This window comes from Gekko japonicus, unplaced genomic scaffold (genome assembly GCF_001447785.1).
Source record: "Gekko japonicus isolate JY-2015 unplaced genomic scaffold, Gekko_japonicus_V1.1 scaffold82, whole genome shotgun sequence".
NCBI classification, from domain to species: Eukaryota; Metazoa; Chordata; class Lepidosauria; order Squamata; family Gekkonidae; genus Gekko; species Gekko japonicus.
Window position 1 is genome coordinate 135,087 of NW_015174846.1, and position 9,792 is coordinate 144,878.

At 47.0% G+C, this 9,792-nt stretch overlaps 1 protein-coding gene across 1 annotated transcript in view; it reads left to right on the top strand.

The window, feature by feature from the left end:
- HCN1 (hyperpolarization activated cyclic nucleotide gated potassium channel 1) overlaps nucleotides 1-9,792 on the top strand; it is a 122,874-nt gene that overhangs the window by 54,504 nt on the left and 58,578 nt on the right. The window lies entirely within an intron of this gene.

A 9,792-nucleotide genomic window follows, 5' to 3' on the forward strand; every position in this document is an offset into this window, starting at 1 on the left:
TCTTCGTCTTCGTCTTCGTCTTCTTCTTCGTCTTCTTTCCTAATCACTAAGCACTGTAACCACAGTGCCTTCAATAGGCCTTGTGTGTATTGAGCAGGAGCGAAATATGGCAGCAGGTCAGGATAGACAGAATGAATGAAGAGCAGAGGCAGAGTTGAAAACATGCATGGGGGTAGACTGATGGTCAGGTTGGAATGGCTGCTTCCTGACCTTTGGCTCTGATAGTATTTTGCCTTGTGAGACAGAGAAGAAGACTGACATATGGGTTGACTGCTGTTGTCTGGAGCATCTGAACAGGATCAGTTAGACAGTCTTATTATCTTTCAACAAAGTTAAAAAAAGAAACCTAATCCAAAGTAGACCGGAACGTATGTTTTCAACAGGGCCAAAAATACTTCCCCTTGTCAGTATTTTTTCAACATTCCAAACAAAATATATAAATGAATAAATACCTTTGGTTATCATTATCGTTAGTGATAAAATCAAATAATCAAATCTGAATGGCCGTGCAGTGGTGTGGTACCACCCATGCATGCCCCAGATTGGGTTAGATCATCCATGTGACTAATCAGGAAGGAGAAGGAGCAACAAGAGAAAACATTGGTGCTGAATGGGAATTTTGAAAGCCGAATATCCATAAAATCTCAGGTTTTTGAGGGGGAAACTAATTTTACCAGGAAAGAGCCTATGTGAAACTAGAAAACTGGGTCTCGTGATGAAAAAATAAATAGGTAAATGTGAAGACTAAAAAGTCAGCTATGAATCTGGACTTACCTGGGTCAAATCTGTCGTTAGCCATAATATCACCTAAGGCACACACTTGTGTCTCAGCCTTCATCGTTCATCTGTCACATGGAGATAATAACTGACCTACCCTGCGGGTATATTGTATGGATTATGTATTTATTTATTTTGTTATATTTTTATACCACCCTCCCCGCATAGCAGGCTCAGGGCAGGTTCCACAGGTATAATATTGTTGTTGCTGTTGTTGTTCAGTCGCACAGTCGAGTCCGACTCTTCGCGACCCCATGGACCAGATCCCGCCAGGCCTTCCTGTCTTCCACTGTCTTTTAGCCTTTTGATACTGCCCATGGGGTTTTCTTGGCAAAAATACTGGAGTGTGTTGCCATTTCCTTCTCCAGGGGATCACGCTTGGTCTGAGTTCTCTGCTGTGGCCTGTCTGTCTTGGATGGCCCTCCATGGCACAGCCTCATTGAACCACGCAAGCCCCCTCGCCATGACAAGGCAGTGATCCATGAGGGGGTAGATATAATATACGAACCATTAAAATCAATTAAAACATATCAGATAAAATACCATAAAATTCCTATGATCTTCTTCGTGGTCTCTGTGCATCACACCCTTGGGATATACTGCGCCTGCGCTGACCTTCTCGGTACCGGTAGCTAGCAAAAGGGATTTTCGCGCCTCTCCCAGGTCACGCGCCGGCTCCACTGCGCATGACCAAGGAGGGGCACGCAGATCCCGCCAGTTCTTTTCTGACCGCCGCGCTGGTAGGACGCCTTCTGCTTCGGTCTGTTAAGTACCTAACTTTCTGCTAAACTTGCGTTTAGTTAGTTTCCTTTTCTTTATTTTGTTTTTTGTAGTTAGCATTTTTCTTCGGTGTGTTTGTTCCTTGTCTTTAACGTTTCCCCCTCCGCTGGCCTATGGCCCCGCGGTGGGGTTGTTTCAAACGGTGTAAGACTTGCGGCCTTAAAATATCTCCCACCGACGGGCATTCGCTTTGCCTCGTCTGTTTAGGGGAGTCGCACTGTGTTTCTAAGTGCGGACATTGCCAGAAATTCTCGAACCAGACGAGAAAAAACAGGGCAGCTCGTCTGCACTTGGCTTTGATGGAGAAGGCGCTATCTCCACAGTCGTCTTCGCCGTTGGACACGTCCGGGCACGCCTCGATGTCCACCCTGGCTGCGGACACTTGTCCTCCCGTTTCGGGACCATCGACGTCGACGGTCGCAATCGATGCTTCGGCACCGAAACGATCGACGCCGATAAAAGACCACCCCGTACCTTCCAAGATCCGGAAGCAGGGGATATCTGATGCCGTACCTTCCAAGATCCGGAAGCAGGGCAAAGACTCACAGCAGTCGAAGAAACCTAAAACGGACAAGTCGAAAGTCCATAAGGTTTCAGCTAGTCAAGGTCGAGATCTCACGCAAGAACCTCATCACCTGATTGGTTCAGATCTCGACATCGACCTTACTCAGCAGACAAATCAGTCGCAATCTGATATGTCGAGTCGTCAATCCTCTCATGCTTCCCCGGAACGTGGAGTCGATGATCGACACCGACCGGCATCCCCTACTTTAACCTGGGATGAGAGACAGTGGCATTACTTGTATGGAAGCCGATACCCATACCCATGGGCTTTTCCTCCACCACCTCCACCTGACTGGGATCGTCAATCGGTGTCATCCCGCATCTCGCAGTTTCGGGATCGATCCTCGGTATCGAAGCAGTCCATGCCGATACATCCACCAGACCCGGCTGCACCCCCGGTCAACATGCCGACAACGCATCAACCGGAATTACCCGGATCATCCCCGGAACCATCCAATGTATCCTCCGATTCAGACGACTCCTCTGAACATATAGAGGACGTGAACATACAATCCACCCCACAGGATGTGGAAGCGGATCTGCCTATTTCTCCATCAGAGGATGTTAAGTCATATGGAGACTTTGTTCAACGTATGGCGTTGGACCTGTCTATGACTCCTACTCTCGTTGCCAGTTTCGTGGATGACAATGTTTTTGACATTATGCATTCCAACACTTCGCCTTCTGTGGCTCTTCCAATGACAAAAGTCCTCTTACAAACTACTAAGGACTTTTGGACCCATCCAGCCTCCATTACTGTATCCAATAAACGTCTGGATCACATGTACAAGATCCAAGAATCTGGGGCTGAGTTTCTATACACGCATCCTAAACCCAATTCTTTGGTCGTATCGTCGTCCACGAAAGGAAAATCGAGTCACTCAACGCCATCAGATAAGGAAGGAAAGAAGTTGGACTCGGTGGGCAGAAAATTTTACACTGTCGGTGCAATGGGCATTAAAACGGCAAATTATGCAGCCTGCATGGGCCGCTATCAGTTCAATTTGTGGAAACGCTTAAACGACTTCCTTCCACATGTACCAAAGGAATGTCAGCCTCAGATTAAGAGGCTTCAAAATGAAGGGATGGTACTGGCTAGACATCAAATTAGTGCTGCCAAGCATTCCTTGGAATCTGCTAGCAAGACTCTAGCAACTTCCGTAGCCCTACGCAGACATGCCTGGCTCCGTTCCTCCTCATTGCCATATGATACCAGATCGTCGGTGGAGGACCTTCCTTTTGAAGGCTCTGGACTGTTTAGTTCCACCACTGATACGGTATTACAGGAAATGGATAAGAGTATCAAGACGTCTAAAAGTCTGGGAATCTCTCCCCCAACTAAATACCCTAAGACCAAGCAATGGCCTAGACAATCTTGGTCTTCTAGACAACCGTACAACAAATCGCCTACGGATCAATGGCAAAGACCTCCCTCTTCTCAGTCAAGGTCTTTTCCCCCTAAGAATAAAGGACAATCATCGGGTGCCTATAAGTCGAAGTTTCCCAAGAATCCCAAACAGGGGCTTTGACTTCAGCCTTACTGCTCATACTCGCCTCGCTCCCTTTCTTCACGCATGGCTGGACATTTCTACAGACAAATGGGTTCACTCTATAATAAGAGATGGCTATCTCATAGAGTTTTCTCAAATCCCCACAATTTCCCATTTCGTCGGAACTCCAACGTCACCTGTCCTGATGCAAGAAGTACGATCTCTGTCACTGAAAAACGCTATAGAGATAGTCCCGGCGGCAGATCGTTGCCACGGGATTTATTCCAGATATTTCACGGTCCCCAAGAAGGACGGAGGACTTCGTCCAATTATGGATCTAAGATTTCTCAATCGATTCATTGTTTACAAAAAGTTTCGTATGACCACTTTGCAAAGTATTTTACCACTCCTGCCTCCAGGGACATGGATGGTCACTTTAGATCTCAAAGACGCTTATTTTCACGTCTCCATCCATCCTCGTCACAGAAAATTCCTCAGATTCACGGTCGGAGAGGACCATTATCAATTCAAAGCCCTCCCCTTCGGGCTCTCTACCGCCCCCAGGGTTTTCACGAAGGTAATGGTGGTTGTCGTCGCCCACCTTCGTCTTCAGGGCATTCAGATTTTTCCGTACATAGACGACTGGTTAATGGTGGCAGATTCAAAGGACTGTCTCCTTCAGCACATCACCATTACACTGTCGACCCTATCCTCCCTTGGAATTCTAGTCAATTTGCAGAAATCCATGCTGCAACCTGCAACTCGCGTGCAGTTCATAGGAGCTGTCATAGATTCCCTGGCCACTCGGGCCTACCTTCCTCGCCAACGGGCAGATACCATTCGTCTGGAAATTCGACGTTTGTTCCGATCCAATGTGACATCAGCAGTCCACGTTCAGCGGATCCTGGGTCTCATGGCAGCCACCACCTCTGTGATCGAGTGTGCACGCCTTCGCATGCGTCCGTTGCAGCTTTGGTTTCTAAAGAAATTTCGCCCCTCCTTTCACCCCCCAAGTCTTCGACTAGTCGTGCCTCCTCAGGTCCTTACCTCCCTGCAGTGGTGGCTCGTGGACACCAATTTGCTGGCGGGTGCACCGTTCCAACCGATTGTTCCCGTGATGTCGATCACCACAGACGCCTCCCTGTGGGGTTGGGGTGCTCATACGGACGACACTTGTGTGGGTGCTCCATGGCAGCCCCTTTGGAAACGTCATCACATCAACTATCTGGAACTGCTGGCCGTAAAATTTGCCCTCAGATCCTTGCACAAACAGGTTGCAGGGAAAGCTGTGTTAATATTTACGGACAATACAACTGCAATGGCTTATATCAATCGCCAGGGCGGGACAGTGTCCAGATCCCTTTGCAGGCTAGCTATGGACATATGGGAAGAGTGCCTTCATCGGAATATCACTCTCCAAGCTGCCCATCTGCCAGGAACTTTGAACCAGCAAGCAGATTTCCTGAGCAGAGGAGGAGCATCGGACCACGATTGGGAGCTGAATTCAAAGTATCTCCTCCCTCTTTTTCAACGTCTGGGACATCCCCACATCGATGTTTTTGCAACTCGATTCAACAAGAAGTGTCCCATGTTTTGTTCCAGAGCGGGGTTGGACCCTCTGTCACTGGGGGACGGCCTGTTGATATCGTGGGCTCACAACTTTCTGTACCTATTTCCTCCGATTCCGCTGCTTCACAGGGTGTTGGTGAAAATACAACACGACAAGCCCCATTGTCTTCTAGTAGCCCCCTGGTGGCCTCGGCAAGTTTGGTTCCCGACACTGTTGAGGTTAGCCAAGGGATCCTTTGTACACCTGCCGCAGGAGTTGGATCTCCTCCAGGCTCAGGAGGGCCAGGTCCTTCACTACGATCCTCTGAGTCTCAAGCTGACTCTGTGGGAAATACGCTTTCAGTGATGGACGCTCGTATCAATGATGTCTTGTTGAACTGTCGTAAACTGTCTACTCGGACTTCCTACACAAGGAAGTGGAATCTATTCCTGCAGTATTTGAATTCCTCAAATCTACCTCCTCCGCCAGTGGATTTGAGGTCTATTTTTGCATTTATTTTGTCCAGAATGGACTTGGGTCTCAGTTTTTCGTCGGTTAAAGTGTATTTAGCTGCGGTGTCAGCTTTTCATCCATCTGTTGATGGGTTTTCAGTTTTCTCGCATCCTCAGACAAAACAGTTTTGTAAAGGCCTTATTCGCCTGTACCCTCCCCGTCGTCCTCCAACCCCGGCCTGGGATTTGGCTTTAGTTTTGCGTTTTTTGATGGGAAAACCTTTCGAGCCATTGGCCACTTGCTCTCTAAAATTGCTGTCACTCAAGACTGCGTTTTTGGTGGCCATTACCTCTGCTCGTCGGGTCAGCGAATTGTCTGCTCTGAGGTGTGATCCACCATACTTAAGTTTTTCCCCACATGGGGTTTCATTGTCTTTGGACATCTCCTTTTTACCGAAAGTTGTTTCGGAATTTCATTTACGTTCAGATGTAGTTCTGCCATCATTTTTCCCGTCTCCTGCTAATGAAGAGGAACGGAAATTGCATTCTCTGGATGTTAAGAGAGCGTTGTTGTTCTATTTGGGCAGGACTAAGTCTTTTCGCCAGTCTCCAGCTTTGTTTGTTGCTCACAGTATGCCCTCCCAAGGGAAGAAGATCTCTTCCCAGAGGCTGTCGAGATGGATTGTGGAGGTGATCAAGCTATGCTACGCTTTGGCTAAGAAACCTCTTCCAGGTCAGCTTCGCGCCCATTCTACGAGGGCGGTAGCAACTTCCACAGCTTTCCTGCGAGGTATGCCGTTGGAGGACATCTGCAACGCTGCGACTTGGGCTACTCCGCTCACCTTCGTGAAGCATTATGCCCTTGATGTCCGGTCTTCTCGTCGTGTGGCGTTGGGTCGGTCTATATTGCAGACGGCGCAGATGTAGGGCCTCGGCCCCTCCTCCAGGTAAGAGTTATTGCTTGCTATTCTCCCAAGGGTGTGATGCACAGAGACCACGAAGAAGATAGACAGGTTGCTTACCTGTAACTGGTGATCTTCGAGTGGTCATCTGTGCATTCACACCACCCGCCCTCCTTCCCCTCTGCTCTCGGCCCTTCATCTTGTTTCTTTGAAGGCTGTTGGGCGGCGGTCAGAAGGAACTGGCGGGATCTGCGTGCCCCTCCTTGGTCATGCGCAGTGGAGCCGGCGCGTGACCTGGGAGAGGCGCGAAAATCCCTTTTGCTAGCTACCGGTACCGAGAAGGTCAGCGCAGGCGCAGTATATCCCAAGGGTGTGAATGCACAGATGACCACTCGAAGATCACCAGTTACAGGTAAGCAACCTGTCTTTTCTAATCAGTGCCTTAACAGATGAAAGCTATTTCAAATTGGGGTTCCCAGATGGTAACACAGATCTGACCCGCTGAAGGGAAGGCCCAGTAGAGGGGGAAGCACCCACTGCCTCAACTAAAAACCTGGTGGAAGAGCTCTGTCCTACAGGCCCCGCGGAACTGTAAAAGGTCCCATAGGGCCCTGATCTCATATGGGAGCTCATTCTATTATTGAGGTTATATAGCGGTACATTTTTTGAACACCTTAAAATGCTAGACACATGCTAAATGTTAATAATAGTTAAGCATGACATGTAAGTATACCATGCTCAGAAAGTGGAAGACACCAACTGAGGTCAGAGAAACAGAATAAATCCATAAGCAAGAGCTCTGTGGCTTATTGAAGCACAAGAAGCAAATCAGTTTGTGAAAGATTCCCTCCTGGCCCATAGTCATAGATCACTACTGCTTAAAAAAAAAAGAGAAAGGAAAACCCAGCAGCCTACCTGAGATAAAATTCTGTTATCACATCAGCCGTACTGTGCATTAGGATGTCCTATACACACATGGCTAATGGATTTGAGGAAGAAGGGAGCTGAGGGCAAAGCTAGAAAGTGCCAAGAGAAAACAAGATTGGTGTTGGAAGGATGAAAACAAGAAGCTGAAGGGAAAGCCTATCAAATGAATTGGTGATAATGGCTGATCTCACCCTCGCTGTGCCCTTTCCCAGGTTGAATGAAATAATACATATGACTTAGGCTGTGTTCTGCGGGTGGGTTCGTATGTTCTTGTTTTTCAGTTATTTTGTCCCACACTCCAACAGTTACAAATATGTTTAAAAGAAAAGCTGAGGTTGGGAAAATGAAATTTGTTCCAGGTTTTGAGAAAGCATTTACTAAGTTCTAGGAAATTTCCCACACACACACACACTAATTACCAGATGATGTGCAAAATTATATTTTATGAGCAAGTAGATTTGGACTGATGTCCACATTCAGGCAACGATTTTTATTTTCCTGGCAGTTTGCTGAATGACCTTGAGCAGAATTGTTTAAGTAGTTTCAAATTACCACTTTAAATGTGGGATTCTAATACCTACAAATGTGTTTAGAAACCTGATTGCTGCTTGCAGAAGCACTTAGAAATCCATTGGTGAAAGTTACTAAGCCCATTCACAGCCTGCTTACCTTTATTATTTATTTACCTTTTGCCTTAGGAAAGGTGTGGGAAGAGACTATTCAAACATTGGGAAAGGGTTTAGACAGGTGGTAGAAGTCTGCAGATCAATATACAGGGACCGAATAACTGGTTGTTGAGAAGGCTAAGTGGGAGAAAATTAAAGCAAGATTGCAGCCTGCAGAAGAAAGTATATGCATTTAAATCTCTTTGGTCTTGTACAGCGTTACACCCTTTGAAGACTTTAATAGATTTAAAAGGGTGAAACTCTGTTTAGGACTGCACTGGTAATCTGTCAAGAGGCAGGAATATGGATAACCACGGAAACCAAGCAATTAAATACAGACTCCTGTATTAGAATGCTACCAGTGCCGCTGAAAAAGTCCACAATGAACTCCATTACCATGTAAAGGTAGAAGTGCTGGGTAAGAGGAAAGTGTTGGGTAAGGAAAATATGATTGACTTAATACAACTTTGGAATCAAATGTTAGAATATCTCCATAACTGTAGTAGATAGCTTCACCACCCACAGATGGTGATACACACTTATGCTGTTCTTTATATTCTCTGTCATTGTTTCTTTGTGCCAGAGAACAGCTGGGTGTTCTTCAATATTCTGTGTTCCTTGAGATGAGAAATTATAAATAATTACTAATTTAAGAGTATGTTATAAAATATCAATTTAAGAAGTGCAAAATGCACATTAACCCTGCCTACAGACATGTTTCAACCTGCCCAGGCCTGTAGCCAGGAGCCCCCCCCCTTGGGGCAGTGCCCCCTCCCAAATCTGCCCTGCCCCCCGAATCTGCCCTGACTATCTCAGTTTTGTCCAGCTCCTCTGCAACACGCTAAAGAGTTATTTTAGTCAGCCACGCCGCAATGCACCAGCCGCCCACAGCGTGTTTTCACTTTCATGATTCCTGGTTCCCCAATCAATCCTCCTTGCATTTCCTGATTAGCCAGAGAGACCAGCAGGCTGCAAAGCCAATGGGGGCACTCGACACCATGCTGGAGGAGGGGTGGCCACCAAGCCCTGCAGCTGATGGAGCACCAACAGAGCATGCCTCTGAGTGCATGCAGAAGGCCCTGAAGCCTGGGTCCAACCAGTGCCTGGGCTTTCACACCCTCATGATGACTAGAGCCCGCCATTCATCCTGACTTGTACTGTGGCTTTATTTATTTTTTATTTGTGAGTGTGTTTGAGTGAGTGAGTGAGTGAAGTGCCCCCATGCCCCCCACTGAAAATTTTCTGGCTACGGGTCTAACCCTGCCTACTGCCATACTGGGGATAGTTCTGTGGCAGCGGTGTTAGTTTGATGAAGAGGAGAATCCAAGTGACCCCTTATCTATTCTGGGAAAGCTTGAATCCCATCCTTCAACTTAAGTTTTGAATTATTGAAGGGGATTAATCAGTGGTTGAAGTTGTGCATTGTGGCATCACTGAACAGTTGTGCTGTTTGCTTCTTCATATGAGGAATGTATGGGCAGATGGATGTTAGGGAAGCAGATGTTACTGGGATTTGAGATTCCTCACTTGAGAAGTCTGAACCAGAAGATCCAGGTTCAAAGGTCAAAAACCCAGCCTCTTCCTCAAAGACATGTGCAGGAAACTGCCCCACAAATTGCATTTCAAACGGATTAAAGAACTGAGAGTTCTCTGAGGTGGGTTTCTTTATTTGGAAATCTGAGCTTG